Source organism: Drosophila erecta, unplaced genomic scaffold (genome assembly GCF_003286155.1).
Source record: "Drosophila erecta strain 14021-0224.00,06,07 unplaced genomic scaffold, DereRS2 tig00000126-arrow-pilon, whole genome shotgun sequence".
NCBI lineage: Eukaryota > Metazoa > Arthropoda > Insecta > Diptera > Drosophilidae > Drosophila > Drosophila erecta.
Window position 1 is genome coordinate 10,464,465 of NW_020825209.1, and position 5,536 is coordinate 10,470,000.

The 5,536-nt window shown below is 45.2% G+C and overlaps 1 non-coding gene across 1 annotated transcript; it reads left to right on the forward strand.

Annotated features, from left to right (window-relative positions):
• Positions 1 to 3,096: 3,096 nt before the first annotated feature.
• On the forward strand, positions 3,097 to 3,178 carry Trnas-aga. Its single transcript has one exon. It is a non-coding gene; the product is annotated as a tRNA-Ser (tRNA).
• Positions 3,179 to 5,536: the final 2,358 nt, after the last annotated feature.

The window sequence follows — 5,536 nt, forward strand, 5'->3', positions numbered from 1 at the left end:
TTTAATTGCACGTACAACAGCTGCGGCAGAACGGGGAGGAAATCTTCGGAAGAATTGCAAAGTAGAATGTTGCCAACTGTGCGAGATGTTGTTGCCGCCCACGTTGTCAGTCGGCAGTTGGCTATTCCACTCGCCCCCCCACCGCCCCTCGGATCTGCCCCCTGGTTAAAAGTGCGTGCAGCAAGCTGCGGAATGGTAAGAGCAACCAATCCAGTTAACAGTAATTGCTGGCGCGTCGTGTTTTCGGACCACCAATGGATTGATTAACTACGTGTTCGATATTTCAGCTGCCCCCCCTCAAAGCCGCCCCCCACCCCTCGTCGCTCCAGCTGTGTCACTCGGCTATTGATGATGTGGCACAGGCTGCCCTACACTGCGAGAAATGTGCTCCAAAATGCTGCTGAAGACGTACAGGTGGTGTCAAAAGCACAGGTAAAAGTAAATTCTAAAAAATATTGTATTACACTTTAATAACGATGAGCAAGTGTTGATTTTTTTCAGTGCTGATGCAGCCGGCCAAGTGTTCAAAGTGTTTCAGCTTGAGCAAGGCAGCCAAGTCCAAATCAAATTTACTATAATGACCACTCAAATGGACAGCGTAATGGGCCATGCAGCGCGTGAAAGAGACGGTAGATGGGGACAGAGAAAGAGACAGCGACAACAGCGACAACAGCGGCGACAGGGAAGGATATACACATAGAGAAAGAGAAAGGCCGAATGAAGCTGGCCAGCGGAAAGTGGGCGATACTCCGGTAGAAGCTAATGGCATTTGGCTGGTGTTGCGTGCATTTGACATTCTGGCAGTCGATGCCTCGAATAAATAGATCATCAGCCGGGGGTAATGTGCAAAATCGGGAAAAAAGCCTAGAAAAGTGGAAGGAAAGTGCTATCGCAACCTGTGGGCGAAGAATCGCGAAGGATGATTTGCTAGACCAGCCGGGTGATAAAATGAAGCACGAATTAAGCAAAAGATTAGATAAGCAAATGCAAATTAGATAAGGCAGTTTGGTTGCGAAATAAGAAAGTTAAGTACGTGAAAAGAGAAAGGATCATGGTTCTTAAAGATTGGGGAAATTGATAGACGATTTCTAGTACAAAATGCAATATAATCCAACTGAAGAAAAAACATGTAAAGTAACAAATGAAATAGGCAGGTTTCTAAAGCATTAAATGCTATCATATTTGCTGACAGGTGGCAACCTACACTTTTTATATAATGTCAACGATAAATCATCGTTTAAGTTGAACCGACCGTATCAATATCAACAATTTTAATCGAAGCGAGTTAACACAAATGAATGCTGAAAAGTCAACAATTTAGGGGCAAGAAGTGGAGCCCAATAAATCGATTTATGCTGACAAAAAACTGATGTAATAACGAGGGGAATGACCTGGTATTTGCCGCGAATGATGATGATGATGATATCTGGAGCGGGGTTAATGCTAAGAACACAACGCGATGGATAGTGCCGAATGGAGGGAACGCGTGTTCCCCCATCGACCTAATCGCATCCATAAATTGCGTGGCCCCTGGGCGATATGCCGGTAATACGACTACCTCAGTGGCAAGGGGCAGCTGCCAGTTTTACAGTCCTGGATTTTAGGGCCAAAGTGCATGAGGGCCCCTGCTCGCTGCTCGATTTATGGGGATGTGCATATGGATGATGGGCAGCCGGGTAACGGATGCGAAATCCACAAGGGAGCCTCGCTGGCGCGTTTGGCATTTTTCGGCTGCCGTGCGCCGTGGATTTCGCACCTCCTCCGGCCAAAAAAAAAGGAAAAAGGGATTAGGGCTACCATCTTGCACCTGCAGCACGGCAACCGGCAACGGCAACAACTTAATTGAATGTTGAAGGGGCACCTGCTTATCGCCGGCAATTAATTCCAGCGATTTGCTTAGCTGTAAAATTTGTAACAGAGGGGAAACCCCATATAGTCCATAAACAGATCTCCCATTCCCACTCCCATTCCCATTTCATACCCCCAATCCGCATCCAACTCCAGATCAAGGGGAACCGCAGTGTCTCCGCTTTGAAGCCTCGGGACTTTGGTGTTTCTGGTGTTTTCGGGCTTCGCGTCGCCTGTCAACTGGCCACCACCAAAAGTAAATCAAGAAATTTGCTTAACCCACGCGCCACCAACTCTCTACTCCCTAATACACTTGCCAAAAATATGTGGTATACGAATTAAATTAACGGGAAGTTACCAATTAAATAATCTGATTCAGACAATTTTGTTTAAAGTTATGTGCTTAGAAAGTTTTAAAATGGGAGTACAGCTCGGCTGAAGTGAGTATTTCAATTTCAGTAGTGTATCAATCCCTATAGCTTAATCCCCCCAGGAACGTGCAACAGGTGCTCGTCTCTCTCTCTTTTTGCATATTTGGGGCAGATTTTGGGGGGGGGGGGGGGGACACGTGCAGAGGGCGGCGATCAAAAGTAAAAACAGGAACGGGTCGCATGCGCCGTGGTCTCCTTTCTGTCTTTGGGTCTGCCAAAGATCTGCCAGAGTTGCCATAAGGCACAATGGGTGGTAAATTGAAGCTTTCAACTTGCCCGAGTTCGTTGAGGTCTGTTGTTTTTGCCTTTTGTTGTTGTTGCTGTTGCTGTGGAGCCCCGTCTTGATTTCAATTCGTTGGCGGCTGTTTTGACAATGTGCGCCGCTTTAATTGGAGCCGTGTCATTAAGAGCACGCAATAAGAAAATCTGCCAAAGCACCAGACATCGAATGGCAGCTGAAGGGGGAGCAGAGGGGGCCTGCGAACCCACTTGAATGGCAAACAAATAGATTAGAAATAGATATTCCAGAGCGAGAAAGTTTATTTCAACATTTGAGTGCTAAAAAAACATACTGCAAGGTAAAAAGTTAAATTTAGGTCAAAAAATGGTAGATACACATCATAAAATCTTCACACAAATTCGTAAAAAATCTGTGGTTTTATAAAGCGAACAGAAATAAACCAAAAATGTTCTGAAGAATAGCAAAAGCTGAACAACTGCCGCACTTAAATAGCCTACAAAGGTATCCATCAGATAGTATCTGCGACCCAACTATCTTTCGCCTCTTGAGAAGCTATTTTCGCCACCCTCTCGTCAAGCAGTCGTGGCCGAGCGGTTAAGGCGTCTGACTAGAAATCAGATTCCCTCTGGGAGCGTAGGTTCGAATCCTACCGACTGCGATCACAGTATATCTTTTTATGCGCAACTCTACAGTTCGTCAATATATAGATACATCTCATAGTTGGTTGGAACCCACTGTTGGGAAGTTTCCTATCGCATAAGTAGTCGTGTTAACGGCTGTTTCGAGTTCCATTCATACGGAACTTTCAGTGGTTCGTCATTTTTATTTATAGATCAGTCGGTTCTTTCCCTTTCCAATTCGTGACAACTGTAAAGAATCCGAAATGTATCTCTTTCTAATTCCCCAAAATAAGGAAAATAAACTGGCTGTGGTAACCTAACCTTTAGATCCTTCCTTTAGATGCTCCCCGCATTTCAAATTCGATTTTCAATACGTTAAGCGAAAATAAAATAAAAACAAGTAGTCACTTGCGAGTTGACTGGCGATAAGCGAGCAAACTCTTACCTTGGCTGGCACCCACTCACAATTTCGGCAAGTCGATGAAAAAGTTTTCGACAGGTCTCAGCATTTTAGGCCGCCGAATGCCACAAAAACAGGACGGAAATAAGCAAGGCAAAAAATTCGGTTGTCTGTCTCAAACACAAACCAAATACACTAAGGACTGAGGCCTGACTACTCTCCAACCTTAAACGTGTTAAATATTTATTTGCAATTTCATTTAAAACCGATGGCAACATAAAGGAACAAGGAAAACCATTCATTTCTGCATTCAAAATTATAAATGGTCTAAAACGTAAGCTGAACTTACAGTGTTACGGTGTTAAATAAGTTCATTTTATCCCTTAAATATACTAATGTAAAGTGTATTTCCTAGCATATTGAAATTAAATTAAACCTCAAGTAAAATATATCAATGTTGAAATACCGCTTTGAGATAGGGCATGAGAAGTCGGAGAAATTGTCGCCACAAAAGTTATCGAGGACCTTCGCCCTCCGATTCATTTGGCCCGCCACGCCCCCTTTCTTTTTGCCGCCCACAAATGTGGCTGTTTGCCCGATGTTGCAGTGTTGTCGGACTGTGTCTGTTTCCTTTTTGGCAGACGCCGTTATGTCTCGCAAAGTTTCAAGAAACTGGTTCTGTCCCGCTCTCGTCCTGGCCGCTCTGCCCATCCCTTTCCCACCCACTGCCGATAACTTTCTGCGTCATATTTTCGTGGCTGTGGGTGTGCGACTCGTTTTGATATAATTTATTGTAAAATTATTTCCGTTTCGCTGTTACTTTGTGGCTGCCTCAATTCCGGTTCTCGATATAAAAGACAGAAAGCTCAGAAGCACTTTTTTCTTCCATTTTTACAAACCTGGCAAAAGCAACAAAGGTTTCGAGCTTAAGTTCTACAGCAGATTTTCACTTCTTCGTGTATCCCATGGTGCGCTTCGTCACTACGCGGATGGCAGTGCACAGTGATTACCAGAACATGCAAAGAGCTCGAAAGAATGCGACACAGCTTTCGCAAGTGTAAAGACCGCATAAAACGTGTCCCATCAAAGGGCCCATTTAATTGGCGTCTATTTATGTCATCGCAGATAGTGCAGATCGCACCGATCGAGAACAGATCGTGAGTGACAAAGCCGAGGTAAGGCGGACTCCGGACCCTCGAAACAATGAAAATTGATATTGTGGAAAATCTTAAAGGCCGCAATCACCGCTATCGGTATACCGGCTCCTCTCATTACGCATATCGGTTGATGTGGCCAAGCTGCAAGCGCCGACTCCCCAGCTCCCAGCTCCCAGCTGCCAGTACCCAACTCCCAGTTTTGGGCCTAAGGATTCCGACTGTTTCAATCCGGTCCGGATCCAGCGGCCAGATCAAGCAACGCAGCCGGCGATCAGGTCTGTCCATCATTATGTCAACGCTCTCAATGCGCATGTCAATCAAGATGAAGTGCCGCTGATACGTTCGTCTCAGGACTTCGACTGCGCTCTGGCCGGCCCGACTAGTTGATTGCCCCACCCTGAATCCCCAGATGGCCCCCAGAGTTATTGAGGAAGCATGTGTCTGTCCATGGGTGGGAACCAACTCCAGCATGTCCAGGCAGGCCAAAAAATATGAATATATTTAATGAGCATTCTATTTTATCCATGCAATATGATATTTATGTAACTTTCGAAGAATCCAGCAATATTCTTGAAGAAACCATCTCAAGCTTGGATATTTATGACTCTTACAACACATATCGTGAAATTATAACTATGCTCCGAATTGCCGGCATCCATCCTATGACGATGGCTCTCACTCATTTCAATTTATGAGAAGCGCCGAGAAGAGCTCCCTTTTGGCCTGTTCCAGCTACGCCGGCAACTCCGTCCTCAGCCGCTATTTTATTATTTTGTGCAATCATTTTTTATTGTTTTGCTGGTCGGAGCTGATCCTGGCGGTGGCAGCAGGACGACAGC